Source organism: Pelodiscus sinensis, chromosome 5 (assembly GCF_049634645.1).
Source record: "Pelodiscus sinensis isolate JC-2024 chromosome 5, ASM4963464v1, whole genome shotgun sequence".
NCBI classification, from domain to species: domain Eukaryota; kingdom Metazoa; phylum Chordata; order Testudines; family Trionychidae; genus Pelodiscus; species Pelodiscus sinensis.
The window spans coordinates 66,909,020-66,931,570 of NC_134715.1; positions in this window are offsets into that span (position 1 = coordinate 66,909,020).

A 22,551-nucleotide genomic window follows, 5' to 3' on the forward strand; every position below is an offset into this window, starting at 1 on the left:
AATATCTCATCGGATACTGTTCCACTTTGTGAAATTCAAAAACATGAAAAAATGTGTATTCTCTTGGCTTTCTTAAATAAAAGGTCTAAAGATCTAACCTTGATTAAAACAGCATATCAGCATGTAGAATGGAGCTAGCTGAATAGAAAACCATGTATCTGTAAATGATTTAATTTATTGACCAATGGGAAAAAAATTGGCAAGTGCATTGTTTGTAATTATTCAGCTAGTCCGAACTTGCATAGAAGAAGAGCCAGGTAACTCCAATGAACTTGTAGCAATCAGAGTTGAGTGTCCTTGCTGTGGACCTAATCCAAAACCCATGGAAACCAATGGAAATCTTTCATCTGTGTTTAATGTGTCAGGCTTAGTAACTGCTGAAATAGTATTTGCTTCTTACTGTCTGATTACTGTCTTTGGCCATGTTATATGTATGACCTGTTTGCTTGGTGTATATGACTGTCAGCTCATTGTTATGTACCAGGAAAAGGATAACATTTAGCTCAGACTTTAAAATGAGATATTTAGGAACTTGCCAGAATAGACTCCCATTGATCACTTGTTACTAGAGGATCTCTGCATTTCTTAGGCTGAAGGGTTAATGTGCTGTGCATTAGCACTTAGCATTTAGAAAGTCTTATTACAAGCATCAAGAGCGAACGATGTGTTTTGAAGTTCAGCACTATCCTGAAACTACAGTAATTAAGAAACTTCAAGACTGGTTCAACTTTCAAAGTTGTATTTTTAATGATTTTTATGTATGCTTTTTATTGTATAAGATAAAAGCAGAATTTTTAACACTCTGACTTTCTAAAAAGGTAATGATTCTTATCTTTCAGACAAATAGCACCTGGTTTCTGATTCATTTAACAACCTATGTAATTAGCATATCTAGTAACAGTGTAATGTTACATGCATAAGTCTGTGTAGCTTCAGGCATTTAATATGCAGTCACATTCACCATGCAAGTATCCCAAAAATACATCATATTTCCATGGAAGGTGTAGCTCTGAAATTTTATGTCCGACATAGGCATATGTCTTGGTTCTGTAAAGGTTAGCCTCAAAGATCCTAGTATTTGCTAGTGTAGGATATTCCTTTCCTTTTGCTTGTGCATTTTCTGTGGCTTCATGGGTGATTGTGTGTGTGCATGGGGTGTTACTGTGTTTTTTAAGATTTTGTCCCTGCTTCTTGTATTTAATCATGTTATTGCCTCTTATGTAAATTGTATTTTGTTTAATTCTATTATAGACTTCAACTACCTTCAGGACTGGGTGTCAGCAAATAAAGTGCCTGTGTCCAAAATTTCATTTATCATTAAGACTGAGTGTTTAGCTTCTAATCAAACGAAGTAATTTTGGCAGTGCCTATAGGCCACCCAAAAGCTTATGTCTTTTATGACTGTTTTATGTATTTATATTATTAATAAATGCCTTTACCACTCACCCAACCATCTAGATGTATTGGCAACAAACATGAAATCACATTTCCTACAATATCAGAAACAATAAGCCATCCTCCATTAAAAAATTAACTTCAGCACTAAAACTATTGAGAAGTAGAGCAGTGAACATCATCATTTCTACTCAGAGGAAAAACCTCACTTTTTAAATACCATTCCACTCAAGCAAAAACTTTAAATGCTGTGAAATTGCACTAGAGTCTGAAGACCAACTCACATAGGATCTCTAAGGGTATGTCTACATTACAGTATTAATTCAAACTTATTACGAATTAGTTAATTCATAATAAGCTAATTCGAAATAACGCATCTAGACCCCAAAACTAATTCGAATTAGCGTTTTGCTAATTTGAAATAGCACGTCCACACTGATTGGATGCTGGGTCACATTTAAGGGCAGCTAAAACTGGTTCCAGCAGGGCATCAGGTCAGCAGTTGCTTTGTGTGGCTGCTGTCTGAGGCTATCTGAGGCTCGTGCTTAAAGGGACTCCGCTGGACAGCCGGTTCTCAGCTTTTTCACTTGCTTGCCTACCTTGCCGATGGACAGCAAAGCGTTTTCCTCTCTGCCTGCCTGTATCAGCGGTTCTCACTGGGGACACCGCCGCAGTTGGCACCATGGAGCCAGAGCTCGACCTGGGCATTCTGGTCCAGTTTTTGGATTTCCTGCTGCAAGCCTGCCAGCAATGGGTAGTGGCTGCCTGGCACCATCTGGTGCATGGCAGTTCCCTGCCCCTCCCCCTGACCTCCCTGGGGGCTGTGGAGGAGCCGCAGCAGTGCCTGGATGCCAGCAGACCCTGCCACATCTGGCGTCTGGACACCAGCAGCGACTGGTGGAACCACATCATCCTGGGGTGCTGGGGAGACCAACAGTGGACCCAGAACTTCAGGATGAAGAAGGACAAATTCCTGGAGCTCTGCAAGTGGCTCGCCCCTGCTCTGTGGCGACGGGACACTCGCATGAGGCCCGCAATCCCCCTCCAGAAGCGTGTGGCCATTGCCCTGTGGAAGCTCTCCATGCTGGACAGCTACCGATCTGTCGGGAACCAGTTCAGTGTGGGGAAATTCACCGTCAGAGCCGTGCTCATGCAGGTATGACACTCACCAGCCACTGGGCCGGGGGAGGGGGGGAGAGATGGAAGGTGGGCTGCAAGGAGGGGATGGGCCACCCCAGGGAAAACAGGGGGAGGGAGGAGGCAAAAGTGCCCTGCACTACACGCCTGCGGCGGCCAGGATCACAGCGGGGGTTGCTTCTGGGAGTTTGGCGCAGGGCAGTGCCAGGGAACAAATACTCCCAGCCACCTGGGCACCCCAGTGATTCGTGGTTTGGTGTGTCTCTCTGCAGGTGGTCAAGGCCGTCAACAAGGTGCTGCTCTGCAGAGTGGTTCACCTCACCGACCCGGACAAGGTCATCCAGGGGTTCAGCGCCCTTGGCTTCCCCAACTGCGGGGGGGCCATCAATGGAACACCAGGCCTCCCAGTATATTAACCACAAGGGGTACTTCTCCATCATCCTGCAGGCCGTGTCAGACCAATGGGACCAGTTCACAGACATTACTGTGGGTTGATCTGGCAAGGCACACGACGCCAAGGTGTTCCAGAACTCCTCCATGTGGCAGAGGCTGCAGGCCGGGACCTTCTTCCCTGACCACCACATCAGGGTCGGGGATGTGGACATGCCCATCTGCCTGGTGGGGGATGTGGCCTACCCCCTATAGCTCTGGCTAATGAAGCCCTACATGGGACACCTCAACCCCTCCAGGCAGGCCTTCAATGCCAGGCTCACCAGAGCCCACATCATAGTGGAGGGGGCCTTTGGATGCCTAAAAGCCCAATTACAATGCCTCCTCACCCGCCTCGACATCGCCAAGCACAATATCCCTCCCGTGGAGGCAGCATGTTGTGTGCTGCACAATTTATGTGAATGGAAGGGGGAGGCTTTCCTGCCAGCCTGGATGGCTGAGGCAGAACACTTGGCTGGCCAGTACGTGCAGCACCACACCACCACCATCTGGGAGGCCTAGTGAGGGGCCGTCCAGATCCAGGAAGCCCTGTGGGAGAGCTTCCTGGTGAGGAAGACTGAACTCTCCCTGTATGCCCCACTGGGGCCTTCTTCCACCCTCACCTCCTTCCCTTTTCCCCTCCCTAACCCTTCTTCCTAATGTCAAATAAAGACACCTGTTTTGACAACAGAAATCTCTTTTATTTTACATAACTGAGGTGGGGGGAGGGAGGAATGAGGGTGGGAGAAGGAAGGGGGAAACCTGGGAGGAGGTATCTGGAAGGGGGAGGAAGGGAAGGGAAAACTCAGGGGTAGGGGTCTTGCTGGCTTTCCTGTCTTGCAGCGCTGCGGGTGCGTCAGGGGGAAGTGGGTGTGGAGGGTGGGGCAGGAGGGACAGGGGGTACGGAGGAAGTGGGAGGGTGAGCAGGGGTGGGAGGAGGAGCGAGAGCTGGGGTGGCCACAGGGGCTGGAGCAGGAGGTGGCAGGAACCTGTCCACCAGGGTCTGGAGATGATGTCTGAGGACATGGCCCTGCTCCTCCAGTGCCTCCAGGCTCCGCTGCCGCAGCCACAGGTCCTCATGGACCCAGTGCTCCTGGGTGTGGAGCTGCTGCCCCAGTAGCCGCAGGTGCCGCCACTGGTACTCCTCCTGGTTGCGAGTGCGCCTGCTGGCCCGGGTGCGGGTAGCTGTTCCAGGCAGGGTAGTGCGCCCTGGAGGCCCAGGTGCTGCAGCTGTGGTGAAACAAGAGCAGTGGTCAGTTCTCCCTGGGGACACAGTGGATGAAATGCAGCCCCTCTCTTCAAGGCAAGGTCAGCATGTGTGGAACAGGCCAGGGCCCCTGCATGACACCCAGCTGCTGCTCCATGGTGGGCAAAGCCCAGGCGCAAGGTCCCTGTGCTCCCTTTCCACCCGCCCTCCCCATACACATAAGGGGAGCATGATGGCACTCACATGTGGAGCCCTCCCCAGCCTCAGACAACAGAGCAGATGTGTTCTGTGGGGTGCCTCGGGGGTCCTGGGCAGGCTCCCTGCAGGCGCCTGTGGTTCCTGACTCTCGACGTCCTCCTTTTCCTCCGTTTCTGCCCTGGGATCGACCACCAACCATGGGGCATGAACTGCGTGAGCCCCCAGGATGTGGACCAGCGCCTCAAAGTGAGGGCAGGCCTCTGGGTCAGCCCCTGGTTGGGAGGCCCTGGAGTAGGCCTGCCGTAGGTCCTTAATTTTGTAGCGGACCTGCTCCTGGGTCCGCATGTGGCCTCTGGTATCCAGGCTGGCAGCCATATGGCTGTAGTCAGCCGCATTCCTGTGCCTAGTGTGGAGATCGTGGACATTGGAGGCCTCCCCCCAAACTTCAATGAGGTCCACGATCTCCACACTAGACCAGGTATGCGCCCATCTTTTTTGGCCCCGGGCAGGCTCCTGGGAGCCACCAGCCTGGTCCTGGAAAGAGGTGGAGGGTTCGGTGGCAGCGGGTGGCTGGCTCATCTTGTGCCAGGTGCAGGGTCTGCTGGCTGGGTGCAGGCAGGCTTGCAACTGGCACAAGCACTGTAGCCAGACCATGCCCCTTTAAGGTCTCCGGGGCTGGGAGGGGGACAGAAGAGTTTTCCTGGTTTGGCCCAGAGTGGCTACCAGGGCAACCTGGGAAGGGCTAGCCTCCAGCTAGTTCAAATTAAGTGGCTACACAGACCTTAATTCAAACTACTTAATTCGAACTACTTAATTTGAACTAGGCGTTACTCCTCATAGAATGAGGTTTACCTAGTTCGAATTAAGTGCCGCTATTAAAGTTAATTCGAACTAACGGCTGTTAGTTTGAATTAACTTTGTAGTGTAGACATACCCTAAGATTAATAGGGCCCAGACCATATAGGTACTTATACATGAAAGCCAGCATCTTAAATTTCTAGAAGTTAATGAGACACTAGTGCTCAGCATGACTGGGATGAGTAAATAATGCTTTGTAAGCATTATCTTTGGTTCATTAGGGATAAAGCACATTGTAATTGAATTAAAAGTAAAAGGGTTAGAAAATAATTCTGGGCCAGGAGCAAAAGAAAAAATGCAGAATAAGCTTGCTGAAATCCAAGACCTAATTAATCCAGACTTGTTAAGATGAACTCAACATTATCTTGGTATATCTGAATGTACCCCAACAGCCATGTATCTGAAATTACAAAGCTGAACTAAGATATATAAAGTAACAGTGTAATATATACCACTATTAAGATAGCAAACAGTAACACAAATAGTTTTCACTTCAGTGAATGAATGTCTACTCTCTCATTTTGCCACTGTTGGTTCATTATGCATACAATAAAATTTACTTAAAATACTTAAGAAATTCCTATTAAGTTAAATCATCTTTTCCATGTTTAACTGTGCAATAGAAGGCCTTGTTTAAAATAGCTGATTTGCTTATCACAAAGTAGCTATAAAACATAGTTAAGTGTGTTACCTTTGACTCAAAGGGAAGGCTAGGATTCCTTATTAGGATGATAGAGATATCAAGTCAAAGTTCCTTAATATTATAAATTAATATAGCAGTAATATGCAGTATTACTGATAAATGTAAGTTTAGGTCACTGCATTTTTGTCAAATACTGGGCAAATACCATGTGTTAACATCAATACTCGCAACACCTTTGAAGTAATTCAGTAACTATAAAGAAGTAATTATGTCTGCATTAATAAAGAGACAATGCTGTCATCTAAAAATTCTAGCACAATACCTATCTTATGGCAATATTAGTGCATTCATCTTCATTTTAGCAGGCTTTAATATTCATCTGAATATATGGGACATGGTGTAGTTAAATATTGGACATTACTCATGCATTTCCACTGTCATCTTTAAAAATGTGTCGATTCTGCCTTACATGCTGTGCCCTACACCCATTATGCAGAGCTATTGTAGTTTGATGCATTGGTTATCTAGAAATAGGGTAACATTTTCTCCAAGGGAGAAATATAGACTATCTGACACACACACACACACACCACCAAGAGAAGTGGTGGAATCTCCATCCCTAGAAGTTTTTAAGTCCTGGCTTGACTGAACCCTGGCTGGAATGATTTAGTTAGGGTTGGTCCTACTTTCGGCAGGGGGTTGGACTCTATGACCTCCTGAAGTCTCTTCCAGACCTAGGATTCTATGATTCTATTCACACTCACAAAACAATAAAATCTAAGTGTTAGAAATACAGTCTTACTCATTTTGACTCAAAATATTATTGGATAAAACTGTTCACTGAACCTGTTTTTTAGCAGTGGTCATGGGTTATATTTGTTATAGGTACCTTAGCTGTCACACCAGCACAGTCTTCAATAATGTAGGTAATATATTACAAGAATGTTTGTATATAAATAATGCAAAAGCTCTCAATGGTTCAACGAGTCAATCCAAATGGCCCCCTCCGCTGGCAGGTTCTAGGGTCATTTCTAAAGATTTCACCTTAAATTGTTTGCATTTAAAAGCCTAATAAAACTTACAGCTGTGTTACTGGCTGCATCTGTGCTTAGTACAATGGTTTATTTAAAAACATTTAAACGGTTCCTGTCAAGTAAATTATATACCCAAGAAATATAACTGACAAGTACATCAGTTGAAGTACAATCTGAACTGTTTTGAATTTAAAGCACTCATTTATAATGCATATAAAAAAGTTTATAATGGAAAACATCAATTTTCTATGAAATGTTTACATTTCTGCAAGCTGTGTTCCTGACTTCTTTTGTCCTTTTTATTGAAATTATTTGGGATAAATATTGATTCTATCTCCCCTATTTTTCCTTGCATTTGTTTTCATTGTTGCAGGGTCCACTGCTTTTCATACTGCTTTTTACTCTAGCGTAAAGGCAAAGTCATGGAAAATATATATTACATTAAGGCTGCTACTTAAAAAGAAAAGGTTATAGTAACCAAGCTATATAGAAGACATAAACTACCCATTCCTTATATTTGCCATCTGAAGAACTGGGTTGGACCCACGAAAGCTCATGATACTATTTATATATATGTTAGTCTGTGAGGTGCTACAAGACCATTGTTGGTTTTTAAGTTTTTCTACTTACTCCTTGTTTGCATTCCTATCATTATAGGAAATGTACACTTTTCATCTATTATGAAATAAGAGTTTCAGTGTACTGTATATTGGCTTTAAAAAGTTACTTTCAACTTGCATTCCATTTTCCTATATATTGCTTGTTCCTGTCAGGAGTTCAGTCCTATGATTCTATAATTGTCCCCTTCTGAAAATAATATATCGATTTGTACAAGGAACAGCTATTATTACTACACCCGATTGAATATATTCAGTTTCACTGACTGTTATATTCACTTTCACACCCTGTCTTGTGTATGATCATGATTACACGTGTGTAATCGTCTGAGAAGTCTACACACATGTTTAGGGAATAAGAATATGTAAAGGAAAATAGGTTTTCCAAAAAATTTTCAAGTGCCTTTTGTACAATGGATTGTTCAATTGCATCTTTATTGAGTGACACATTAGTGGGAAGATTGATATCAATGTAGTGACAAAAGAAGAGTCTCCCATAGGTAGTGTATAATTGGAAAAAATGACTATTGCAATCTATTTTGGAGGCTTGCATTTGGAACCAGATATCGCATCTGTCCTTTCAGTAACACATCTTTTGATGGGATAAGATGATGGAAATGTTGGTACACAGAATTGGAATCTGATGGAAAAGAGGAACAGGGAGGCAGACAACTTCTGTGGGCTCCAGGGCAAATTGCTGGGATGGCTCTGCACCCCCAGAAGAGACAGGACCTTGGGTGGAAGAGATGGGGATGGGGCAGCCAGCTCTGAGCCTCTTTAGACCTCAGTACTCCTGCAGTGATTTAAAGGACTTGGGGCTCTGCAGCAGTGGTGATTGAAAGCTTTGGGCCCCTTTGAATTGCCAGGTCCCCGTACAACTCACAATCTTGGAATTAAGCACATTTCAGTACTTTCCAGGATCAATGTCACAGTTCTTGCCCCTTAATGTGGTTTGTTCTATTCCAACCTTGCTGGAAGGTATGGAGCGGTAAGTGTGAGGGATTGCAGCCCTTGTAGTCAGGCATATGGGTCCCCAGACATAGACCAGCACCCAGGCATGTGGTCACTTGAATAACCATAGAAATGAAAAAAGCAAAGTGCTAACTCAGAAAGCCTGTCCCTGAAGCTGCTGATTGGAGTGAGGGGAATAAATAGCACTCATGATTGGCTTAGGAGCTCCATTTAAACAAGAAAGGACAGGAAGTTATCTGAGCAACTAGCAGAATTCCCAGTTATCTGAAATTATGGACCCCTCCAGGTTTCTTGCCTTCAATTGGAGTATTGTATCCAGTTCTGGGCACCGCATTTCAAGAAAGATGTGGACAAATTGGAGAGGGTCCAGAGAAGAGCAACGAGAATGATTAAAGGTCTAGAGAACATGACCTATGAGGAAAGGCTGAAGGAATTGGGTTTGTTTAGTTTAGAAAAGAGAAGATTGAGGGGGGACATGATAGCAGTTTTCAGATATCTAAAAGGGTGTCATAAGGAGGAGGGAGAAAACTTGTTCATCTTGGCCTCTGAGGATAGAACAAGAAGCAATGGGCTTAAACTGCAGCAAGGGAGGTTTAGGTTGGACATTAGGAAAAAGTTCCTAACTGGTCAAACACTGGAATAAATTGCCCAGGGAGGTTGTGGAATCCCCATCTCTGGAGATATTTAAGAGTAGGTTAGATAAATGTCTATCAGGGATGGTCTAGACAGCATTTGGTCCTGCCATGAGAGCAGGGGACTGAACTCAATGACCTCTCGAGGTCCCTTCCAGTCCTAGTATTCTATGATTCTATGATTCCCCACCTCTTCAGGTCCCTGTCCTCCTTATCCCATAGCCTCATCCCTTCCCACATCCTGCTTTTTCTGCTCCTATCCCTTAACCTGATTCAGTCTCCAGTTCTGACCCCTGGTCTGGTACCTCATGCTAGCTCAGACTCTGACCTGTGACTTAACACAATTAGGTTTGACAACCCATGTCCTAGTCATTACAGCTAGAATTGTCTGCCTATGCTTTACCTCTATCCTAGATGGAGACATTGGACTCCAAATCTGCTCATTTGGCATCTTTCCAGAGCAACAGATTCACTAATTAGGTTTTAATTATTAAAAAGAACATATTCTCTTTTCTTTAGTTGCATTACCCTTTTGTTTCACACTTCTTTACAGCCTTATCTAAGTTCTAAACTGTGTCTTTCAGGGGTGAGATGAAAGAACTAATCATGCATCCATTCACACTTAAAAGAAATTATTCTGAACTAGAAGTTTCAGAACCTTGATACTACTTTCAGAAGTCAGCATCTTGATTGAGATGAGCATTAATCAAGATAAATGAAGGGCCCTCACTCATCATCTTAATTGGATGAAAAGATGGTGACTGATTCCTTCTTTCCCTTGCCTCTTCATATAATGAGAAATGCAATATTGTTATTGAAAGGAAAGAGAAGTGGGAAGGCACATACACCTATGTTTGTGTTAGCATTAAGTGTATAATGAATATGAACATTTTAATATTGATAACATTCAACTGACTGTATTTCATAAAATGCTTTTGTTCTGTAGTATAACTTGAGTCTTAATAGCTTTTTAGAGACATTGGGCTTATTGAAAACTTATCTATAACTTTTATTCATGAGGAGTAGCTAATTAGGAAGAAAGCATACGATCCTTACTCAAGGCAAAATTCTACTCTACTATCACTTCTAGACAAGGAAAAATTGCTACTTAGATTAATAGATAATGCACCCAAGTGGGTTGATTCATTGTACGCTAGCATATTGCCCTAGGAACTGCCCTTCTTTATCCCATCAGGAGCCATTGCACCAAAGTAGCTATTTTATCCCGGGTGTTGTATGACAATGGTAAAGAATCACCAAGGGATCTTTCTTCTAAGCAAGGTGCTTTTTGTATAAGGAAAACAACATTATTCCTAAATCCTATTTATCTTTCTCTCTGCATAGAATTTCTGCCAGGAACTTTTCCCATCTCCCTGGGAGAAAGTTGACTTAAGATACACAACTACAGCTATGAGAATAGCCAAATTAAGTTGAATTTCTGCGTCTGCCCTACTGTAGGTGGTCAACAGGAGAAACTCTCCAGTTGACTTCTCTTACTTCTTGCAACCCTCTGAAGTACTGGGGTCAATAGGGGTGCCATCAACAATTGATTTAGTGGATCCTTACTAGACCCACTAAATCACACCCCAGAAGATGGCTTTCTGGAGCATTGATCTCCAGGTAAGTGTAGACAAGTCTTTAGAGCTACTGTGCATTTCCTTGAAGCATCAGTCTCCTTTAACTACTGCATTGCAGATGTGAAGATTAGGTATTTGAATCTGTTCATAAATGTTCTTTTTATCAGAACTCATAAACCAAGAATAATTTATACTTGCTTGGGCAATTTCTCTAGTACAAAATCTTGCCTCAAAAAGGTAAACTTGCCTTGACTTTTTTCTTAGGGTCTTATCATAATGCAAGATTTTCATAGCAAGTCAGGGTGTGAATCTTGCTGCAAACTATCTTGTCATGTAGACAAGTTCTTATAGTTCCTTCACATGCTTCCACTCTCATCTGTACTGTAATCTCCCTCTTTTGATACACCTAGCCAGGAAAGTTATTGGTCTTAAGAAGCATTTTTTATATTCTCCAAGGGATTATTCTTTTCTTGCACTATACTCACTATACTTCTATTGCTGCCTTTGCTGGTTCACTTGCATTTTGATTAGCTCAAGCTGCTGTTTCACTAGCACTATTTGTACCATTTATCTCAGAATAAAAATTTTTCATTTCGTTGACATTTTCAGCAGACAATTTTGTTTTTTTCTACAGAATAAAATTATCAGCATTTTTTCAGACTTATATAGTGAAGAATTTTTTAAATAAGCAGATACAGTCCATGAAAATTCACATTTTATTTAAAACCCAGCTGCCTGCAAAATGTTCTGATAAATTTCAACTAGTGCTAAAAGTGAACTTAATGAAATACACTTTCCAGAACCTCCTTATCGAGTCCTCAGAGAACATTATCTGAGTGTTCTTTATTGATGCAGTGTCTCTCACTATAGCACATAGCAAATAATGTACTATTATGATATGAAGTCATGAACTGTACTATTATGATATGAAGTCATGAACTTGTCTCGCTGTTCCATTCTGTACACATATTTCTTTCCTATACTTTCTCTCTAATCCAATGGCTAGGGTCGTATTCTGTTGTACTACTCTTCAGTCCTACCAAGGTGCGTGTTTTCCAGGTAGCCAAACAAAATTAATGGTTTAAACTGTGTGCATGTGTGGAGACTATACCCACAGATGAGTGCAAGAAATAATGCTTTCATGCTGCATCTAGTTTACTTTTACATTGGATAGTGCAAATAGTATAGTTTTGTGACCTCTTGCTTTACTTTTTTTGCATTGAACTACAAAAAACTAGATCATTTTGCAGCATGGGCTCAAAATTCTTCTCTACGGATAATTCACTTTTCAATTGTCTTCACTGAACATTGTCATCCGCAGGCATTTTTAATACTGAGAACCTGTCATTCAATTCCATGTCATGCCTTTCCACTGGGAAGCATGTTTATGAATTGTTCATAGATCTGAGACCACACTCTCATTAAAATGAATAAAACACTGACTGAAAACTTGACAAAGAAATTATAAAGAAAAACTGAAGCATTACGGAAAAATCTTTCTGAACTCTAATTCATGATGAATACAGCACATACTTAAAGGGAGGCACAGTGAAGAGGCTATGTAGTACAGGTAGCCTGGGAACAGATGGGAGAGAAAAATGAGGAAGGGCAAAGGAAGAAATGTGTGCTGAAACTGATTATAAAACATTGGACCGAAGAAACTTATCCACTCATACCCAGAGTGCATATACAGCAAGATACACACAAGAATGAATCAAAAAACAGAATAAAGGAAGCAAAGCAGAACAAAATCTAGAGAGAAATAATGGACAATATTTGAAATAACTGGTGCATATGTTGCTTTTACAGAATGTGCAAGGATACATGAAAATAAAGAACAGAATTAAAAAAAGTTCACCTGTGCAAACTAAGGGGTTTTTTGTATAATAAAGAGTTTTGTTCTTTAGTCATATATTCAGGTTGGTATGTTTGTATGGTAGCATCTTTATTGGATGGTTATTTCTAATATTTTTAGAAAGTTAGATTCCAAACAAATATTTATCTGAATTGTCTTCATTAATTTGTTTTATGGCAGGAAAGAAGTATAGCAGTGTGGGATCTGGGGTACTGGGCTATGGGATGCAGTGTTGGAGCTATTTACTATGGCATTTTTGGATCTGAAATCAAATGGTTGCATTTGTTTGGATCCTGGATCTTGAAAAGTTTTTATTTGTTTGCAATAGAAATGCTGGATTTGTGCATGATGTTTTTGTTTTATAAAGGTCATTTCAGGAAATAGATTTGGGACTTCTAGGTTCACTCTCAGCCCACCCTAGTGATAGATACATCATTGTATATTTTGGTTTATGCAAATTATGAAAAAGGCGGGGCAGAGGTATCTATCCAGAGGTATCTATAGCCTATGCAGCTTAAGCACCCTTGATACAAAATGGCTATATTGCAGATAATACCCTAAATGTTTAATATAACCTCACAGCAGCTAGCCTGGTAACTTAGTTAAAAGCTCATCCCCCACCACCTTCCTTCCAAAAATTCCTCACCCATATCTTCGATTCCCTAAGAAACCTATGTCCATTTCTCAGATTAATAAATAGTTCCTGTAATATTGTTCATTTCTATAAAAAGATTGTGTTGATTAAAAGGTATTGCAATGTATGCTTTTACAGTAAAATTATACCAGTTTAACTGAAAGGTGAGGAGCCAAGATTTTCATAGTTTAAGCCTGGACAAGGTTACAGAAGAGCTGTTTTATTAACCCTCATCTCAATGAAATGATGTCAGAATTAAACCTTAGATGTGAAGTCCACCTAAACCTTTCCTGAACCGCCTTGACAAACTGCCACTGTATTTTTGTGTAGTGTTGGTAAAGTTTATAGTATAGGAGTGCTATTCAAATTCTTAAGGATGTAAATTTATTGGGCCATCACCCCAGACATCTCCCTTCTTTCCTATAGGATTCTAGCTGTCATCTATGCTTCTGTCTTTTGTATGATGCATAACATGACCTCCTGCCCTCATCTTATTAATTGTATGACCTCTAACCCTTATGTTAAACTGACTATTAAGCAATGTGCCACATTGACTTTCCTCATCTGTCTCTCTATAGATTGAACATCTGCTGGAGCAGTTATAAAACTGCTCCTTTTACCTCTGAGCAATGCAGCAAGAAAAAAAAAAGCTGATATGTGTTTTTCTAGCCTATTTTTGCCTGTTTTGTATGTCCTGGGAAGATACATATGATCCTCCAGAGCCAAAGAGCATAGAAATGAGAAGGCTAGAGAAATGAAAATTCACCAGAATATCCCATGCAGGGTTACAGACAGGTAGGAAGGTGTAGCACTGTTTTAGAAATTGTTTGGAAAGTTGGATTTCATGCCAGTGCTATGATAGAAGATATGTATACTACATATTATTTAGCTTTTTGGGGACGGGGATGATTCCCTATATTTTTATAAATAAATTGAGGAAAAGACCGAAAAATACAATTAAAAGTAAGCAATCTACAAAGCTGAATGCTAATTCACTGACTTGCAGCGATTTCCCTTTCTCTCATGCTTTGCTCACTCACTTTCATGACCATTAACTTTTTCAGTAAGATTTAGCCTTCTGTGCCTGTCATGTTTTAGAAAATGGTGTTTTCAGACTGGTTGTAAAGCTATCAAATACACTAATCAGCAATTTGCTTTGCTATCCTGTCGATATTTGAAATCAGATACCTACAGTTCTTTCTAAATTACATCATTCAAAGGAGAAAAGACTTTCTTCTTCTTCTTCTACAAAAACTGATTACTAGCTGAAGTTTTGTATGCTTCTTAGGACTTTTTTTTTGAAAAATATCGTATTTTGTGGTGCAGTGAATAAACCTGGTGTGTATATTGAGAATATCATATATAGTGATTTATTATCTACAAAAAAAAAAAAAAAACCAGCAAGCAAATGGTTTGGTAGCACTTTATAGACTAACAAAACATGTAGATGGTATCATGAGCTTTTGTGGGCAAAGCCCACTTCTTCAGATGACCGGAGTTATGACTAGAGGATAAGAAAACTAGAAATAAATAGGAGAAGGGAAGGGGCGGGAGAGGAGGGGGGAGAAAGAGAAAGATGCTCTGTTGCCCACCTCCCTACCTCTATACATAAAGTATCAGGAGAAAGGGTGCTAAACCTGAGATCAAAGTCAGTGGATGGATTGCTAAGGCAGGAAGGATACCATTCAGAAAGCTGTTAGCAACTTCAGTGTCTTTTACTTCAGTGATAAAGGCTCCACCACCCCATATCTTGATTACGTTCATAAGTAATAGAATTGAATTTGCATATGTATTATAATTCCAAGCTTTCCCTGTGGATTTGACTTGAGGAGCTGGCCTATGACAAGACCGCCACCTTTAGATCTGTGAGATTACGGTTAGGTAAGCAGAAATGTTATCTACAAAGTGAGGACACCTCTTTTAGAAATCCAGTGTAATATTTCTGTTATATTTACAGATGTATGGCTGAAATACCATTGCATATTCTCATTTACACTTTGCAATCTCAAGACTTCAGTGAAGCTGAATTCAATGTAAATGAGGGTATAATCTGGTCTTCAGTTTCCACTTATAAAATACTATACCATGCATCATTTTCATTAGACAATAGCAGGTGGCTAAACTGCTCTAGTTGCCCCCAGGGTTCACCTTCTAAGAACAGGTTGATTTGATTTATTTTATAATTAAATAACAGTGGGTAAGTGTGTTCTACAATATAACCTGTGTACCAGTGTTCCACTATATTGTCAGTATTTTAGCTGAAATCACTTTCTACAGCTGTAATAAGCTGTTAAACACTGGTCTGAAAAGTTAAAAACCACCTAGGACCAATGTTCCTCTTCTAGCATTACCTATATTTATTGGAAACCATTCCTGCTTCCTACAGATAAAGAGCTGAGGAGCTTTTTAATAATGCTGAGATGAGAAGATAGTGGGAAAGAGGATAACACAGGGGAAGAAATGGGGAAACAGGAGAAATGACTTGAAAGTAAGTGGGGAAAATTGAGCAAAGAGAAAAGATAGAATGGAGGGTGGTGATTTAACTGGGTTTTTTGACAACTGCCAGTTCAGGCTTATTTTTTAAAAAATCCATCTTCTTTCTTGTGGTAAGAAATATGTCATAGAGAATTACTGCAGGATTTTAAAGGATTTAAGGGACTGTTCATAAGTAGTATTGGAGAGCTCAGTTGCTCATAAATAATATTGTCTATGGACATATTATGAATCTGTCCAAGACTGATGTTGCTAGGCATTAAAGGATAGTTCTAGCAGTTGAAGATTTTGGGGTAATGGACTGGTTAAGTGCTAGTCTCCATTTGTCAATATTTAGCTAATCACTAAGAGTTATTTCAAAATAACTTACTCAGCATCTATGCAGCAGGCTGTTGTTTTGAAATAATGTGGAAATATTGTCAAGCTGGAAGACTTCTTACTCCGAATTCTGTAACCCTCATTGTATGAGGAGTAAGGGAAATCTGGAGGAAGAGTGCTCTATTTTGAAATAAATGCGGTGTAAACATTCCTAATTTCGAAATAAGCTTTTTCAAAATAACCTATGCAATTGAGCAATAGCTCAATTTGCATAGCTTATTTTGAGTTAAGACCCGCTGTGTAGACGCACCCTAACAGACATATGGTTGATAATGCTGAGCATCTGTCAAGTAGTTAAAAAAGCTATTTTTGTTATGTTTGATTATAACCTCTGAAAAATTTCACAGAATCCTAAAACTGACCTGAACTCAAATCTTCTACCCAAAGAACCCTACACCATTTATCTGTTCAATCACAGTCTGTGGTGGCAGAGGGAAGAAGGCAGATGAGCTGCACATTTGCTCCTTCTGCAGATACAGCCTACCCTAAGTGAAGAAAGCAGGAACAGGTTTCTCCTGCTGCACTGAGACTTATTGGCTGAGTCTACACTGGCGCGATCTTGTGCAAAAACGGCCACTTTTGCGCAAAAACATGCTGCCTGTCTACACTGGCGGGGAGTTCTTGTGCAAGAACACTGACGTTCTAATGTGTGAAATCAGTGCTTCTTGCACAAGAACTATGATGCTCCCATTCAGGAATAAGCCCTCTTGTGCAACTGTTCTTGTGCAAGAGGCCAGTGTAGACAAGCAACATGAATTTATTGCGCAAGAAAGCCCGATGGTTAAAATGGCCATTGGAGCTTTCTTGCGCAAGAGAGCATCTACCCTGGCATGGATGTTCTTGCACAAAAGCACATCTCTTTCTCAAATGAACATGTCAGTGTAGATGCTTTTTTGCACAAATACTTTAACGCAAGAACTCTTGAGTTAAAGAGTATTTGTGCAAGATTGTGCCAATGTAGATGTAGCCAAAGTGGGTAGAATCTTAAACTGTCCAAGATGAATGAAATATCATAAGACGCCATCTTAACTTGCAAACATGTTATGTGAAAACAGTTTATAAATTATTGACAAATGGAAGTCAAAATATTTGGTACATATTAGTTGTGTTTAAACCATACCATTGCAATGAAGACTTGTGGTGAAGTTGTAGTCTGTGTCAGTATTAGAAAATAGTTTGTATAAGTAGAAGGATAATGTTTTGCTTGTAAGTGCTGTATGCTTCTGTTTCATGCTGCCATCTACCCTTCACGATTACCAGGAAGGAATGGTTTGTGCCCTTGGTAGAAAATGCATTGGGTAAGCTGATAACTGTTTATGGTCATTTCTTTTATCTCAGGACAAGGTTTTATTCCAATGTTGGCTGCCCGATGGGAGCATAGCCTAATACCTATGTTCTACACTGTGGCCTAAGAACAGGCCCACTGAATTTGAAAGAAAAAAACCTCCCTTTGGCTTTGGATCAGGATCTAGGAGATCTGGTTCTAATTTCCTATACCAAAGGGAATAAATGTGCTTAGCCAGTCCCCTGAGGGAAAATTGTCTTGAACCTGTCAGCAGTGAATCAATTTTATCATTTGCCTTGTCAATTGACTACCATTAAATGTGCCACTTAGTGCCAGCCACAGTGGTGCTGTTTTATGTTGTGGCATTGTGAGCTTTCTTATGCTTTCCCCCCTGCTCCCACTTCTGCCCACTGCTCTTTATAGGGTATTTGGCTCTTCCATACCCATCTAGTTCTAAATCTGATATTTCATCCCTAGTATGGCAGGCAGGCTAAACAGGAGTAGCTAGATCCAGGCCTCAGACTTCTAAAGGGACAAGCCAGCTGCTATAAATCAGTGTAGCTTCATTAAGTTAACACAGCTATGCTGATTTTCTAGCACTTGAGTGTCTGACCTATTAAGGTTAGTTTGACCTAGAAGCTTGTAATAGTATTTTTAAGAAGTGAAATTTTATGTGTTGTAATTATTTATTGAAGTCAAGTATCGGAGGGGTAGCCATGTTAGTCTGGATCTGCAAAAGTGACAAGGAGTCCTGTGGCACCTTATAGACTAACAGATGTTTTGGAGCATTACCTTTCATGGGCAAAGACCCACTTCATCAGATGCATGTAGTGGGAAATTTCTACTACATGCATCTAACAAAGTGGGTTTTGGCCACGAAAGCTTATGCTCCAATACATCTGTTAGTTATGAGATGCAACAGGACTCCTTGTCACATTATTTATTGAAGAAATTGGAAAATCAGAATTGCTTATTAGGTATCTAGAAACTCTAACAAAATCCACCAAAGGTCTAACAGTCCTCATAAGATAACCAAATTTACAAGAGAGTTGTATAATCCTGGGTTTCTCAACCAGCGATACAAGTACCCTTAGAGGTACTTGAGAGAATTCTGGGGGGTACGTCAACACAAATGAAATTTGGGGAAACAAAATTTTTGGGTGTAAAAATTACAAAAATAATTAAGTGCTATAAATCTTAAACAAAAATTCAATCACCCATCCAGCTACAATTAAGTTGTTTAAACAAATGTGTAGAAAAAAATTGCGTGTCTGAAAACTGTAGGAACTGAGGATACATATATATATTATATATGTATTATATAATATAAATAAAGGGGTACTTTATAAAAACAGGTTAAGAAACACTATGTTCTACATATTGTTGGCTAGAATTTTGAAACTTCCTGGGTCCTCATAATTTCATTGTCAGTATTCATTTATGATAATTTTGTTATGTTATGTACATGTACAAGTTACATGTAACTTAACCTCACAGAATACGCATTGTAAATCAACACACAGATGTATAACCTCAAGCCCTAGCTAATGAAGTTTTTTGTCTGGGAACATCCTATTAAAGTAAAAAAGATACGAGTTGGAAGATGATAAAAGCCATACCATTTCAGTGGTGTAAGTAGTAACAACAGCAACGAATTCCATCTGCATATTGCTTTTGGAGGCATTCAAATGGCATTATCAGCTTAAATGAAATGGAAATATTAATTTTAAAGAAATGGCAGATAATGTAGTGTAAAGTCTTACTTTATAGTTATATCAAATACAATTTTTTCTGAAAGCATGATATTTCACCTTTAGAATCCCAATGAGCTCAAGGAGGCTGATGTTTTCTGATATTAATTTTCCACAGATCCATAGCTGTAATCGGGCTGAAAAGAAGTGAGATCCTGCCACCCTTATTCTTACTTGACTACAGTGGGTTTTGGATCATGCTTTGCATACTCAGTACTTGTGAAGTAATCCCAGTGATTTCAGTTAGAAATCCCTTCCTGTGGCCCCTTTCAATGGCTATTCATATGATGTAATATATATGCGAGAAACAAAATTAAAGGAAAAGGAATATTTGAGGGAAACATTCAACAAAGAGGTAATACATGTTTGGCACTCTTGGGACCTGACTGGTCCTGGATGAGGGATTTTGCTGGACCGGGAGAGATCATTTTTGGATCTCTGCCACAGGCCCCCGAACCTGGCTGCTGACCTCCCAACTGGCGCCCCACCGCCTGCTGGCCCCACTGCCCTGCAGACTTGCGGGGCAGCCATTGCTGTCATAGATCTGCCAGGCAACCCAGTCCTGGCACTCCAGGCAGCCACGTGAACCACACACTGGGGCTTGGGCAACTGTGCATGCCAGGGCTCCCTGGGCAGCCACATGCACTGGGCCAGGTCTCCATGCGCAGTCCTGTGCATCAGACACCAGGGCTCCCTGTCCTGCTGCCACATGCTGGGAAGCCCCATTGTCAGATCTCCTTTTTAACCAGTTTCTCTCTGGTCAGTATCCTAGTCTCTTCTCTGCCACTTACGCCTATAGCTTCAACTACAAACCAAACCCATTGTCCTTTAATCATCTTCTTTCTGCTCCAGTCTCAAGCAGGTCAAGGAGACAACACAGTGATCCTATCTTTTTCAAATATCTCCTGGTATTTGTGATAAGCCAGTATTATATTCTGTAGCAAACAAAAACTAGTCATTAGACTGACATGCATGAGGAAACATTTACAATGGTTTTTATTACAGTTTAATATTAAATCAATACTTCTATTTAGAACTCAATTAGCAAGGTGCTTTCTGACAGTTTTCCTTTTGTTACCCTGGATTTGAGTGCAATGTGATCAAGCCAATTGCAACCTTATTATGTGCATCCAGTCACCATGAATCAATGAAATAGAACTCCACATAGTTAAGGGTTAAGTGGAGACAGGATTTTAGAAGCATGGTCATATCTAGCAGAATTCAGAATAGGAGAAAGGGACATACAAGTAAACACATGAAACTGAAAATCTTGGTGGATGTAAAACTTTGAGTCTAGATGCCTCTGTTAGAAGCTTATTGAAAGTTAGGAAAAGTGATGATTTAGTAGGGGTTGCTATACCTATGTGCTTTATAGAAGATGGTTATAGAAGATTAGCTAAGAGAATGTACTTTGGAACAGTTCTCTGAAGCCATCTTGAGAGATATTTTTCCAGATCTCTTTTCTAGTAGATGAGCAAACTGGCCACTGAAAACTTGCTGTAAATTACTCAATACCAGTCTAGATGTTAGGTGTATATATAGGTGTTCTAAACCTATTGCTTATGTCTGTGGGTGCTTTAATTTAATAATCTGTATTTCTAGATACAGCATGCTTTCTTGCAGGAATCTTATCAGAGAGAATTACTGTGTTCCCGCTGATTTATCTCTGATACCACCTAGAGTGAAATATTTAAGTTTCAGCTGTCGGGGATTCTGAAAACCCTGGGTAATACTTCTATGCATCAGAGTGCTGCAGAATCCAATCATTATGTTGTATCAATTCAGGAATCTTTTCAAAGTTTAGAGCCAGCATGTTATAGAGTATGCATACATTTCCCAATTTAGAAGTCTGGGTTTCAAATCCCCAAGTTGTTGATTAAAAAAAAAAATCTTTTCTCCCCAACATTCACATTTTTTCCTGTCAGTTTTAAAGTCAAAGTCAGTGTACTGTTCAAATGACAAACCCTTCAACATGTATTATGGTTGTCAACAAAACAAGATTCTTGTACAGCATCTGGGGTCTAGATTATATAGTAACTGGGAAAGCAGTGGCTCCAGAGTCTCAAGACTGGATCACATTTTCTGGCTCCAAGTCCAGATGACTTAAAGTCCTATTATAGATAAGAATTGACCCACTTCTAAAAATGTGCTCAAGTTATTATTCTGAATTTTTGGACTCTAACATTTAAAAAATGGACAAGAAGAAGGATTAAAATGTTGACTACAGTTTGGACCTCTCTGGTCTGGGAACCTTGGAACCTGGGGAGTCCTGAACAAGGGACTGGAGAAGGGGAGGTCAGGCATCCAGGGCTCCCTTCCTGGTCCACCAGCTCTGGCCAGCACTCCTGCCCCTGGCCTGCCTGCCAGTCTCTGTTGCCTTTGGCACACTGGGCTGCCTACTCCTTGCAGAGCTCTGTTCTAGTTGCCAGTCACCCACTTATAACTGCTGGTTCTGTGGGTTGCCGGCTTGGGGGCTGCTCTGGACTGCTGGCTGGAGCTCTGCTCCGGGCTGCTGGTGGGGGCTCCCTGCCACCCAGCAGGGATCTGCTCTGGGCTGCCAGCCAGGACGCTTTGCTCTGGTTCGCTGGCCCTACAGCTACCAGGCTGCTGGCTGGGCTCCCTGTGGGCTGCCAGACTAAATATGCCTAGCTGCTGGCAACCACTCTGACTGAGGCTCTCTGGTCCAGCAGTATCTGTGGTCCTGCCAGACCATGCATGTTGCCAGACCAGAGTCCAAGATGAGAGAAATTCACTATATACATGAAATACAATTTAAGTGGAGTCTGAGATGATCTTGTAACTTTTAGGGGAGAAAGGAGATAAGTTTGGTAAATCCTATAAGTTAGCAATTTTGAATTTAAATAAATAAGCAATTTACCAAAATATCTTTATGGCACTTCTGAGGCAGGCTAGAGGAAAAAACTCAGATCCAAAGGCACCAAAAGGAGTTACTATGAAGAATGGCCAAACTTGGCTAGCAAGCTACATTGTAAAGATGAATTTTTAAAGAGTGCAGGTAGGGAGGACCCTGTGATATGAGAAGCCAACATATCAGATAACTAGGCCTATTGAGCAAAACAATTCATGGTACCAGTCAGAAAAATTAAATGAAGTTTGCTTACTCATAACCCTTTTCTGGCTTCTTTAATTCATCCATATTAATATAGAGCATAAATATAGTTTTCAGCCATGATGGGCCATGGTTCCATTTTTTCCCCTTTGTGATTGATATAATTATTTTAGAGCTACAATATGGAAAAAAGTCTTTATGTTCTATTCTCTTGACCATTGGTTTAGAGACAGCAGGAATGTGTTCTGATAGATGTGGCACCATCAGACCTTGTTGCTTCCTTTTTAATATCATGTAGATAATCTATAAGGAGTCAAATGTGTATAATCATAAAAATTAAAATAGAACAGGATATCTCTAGTGCCTGAAATGAAACAGAAGAGAAG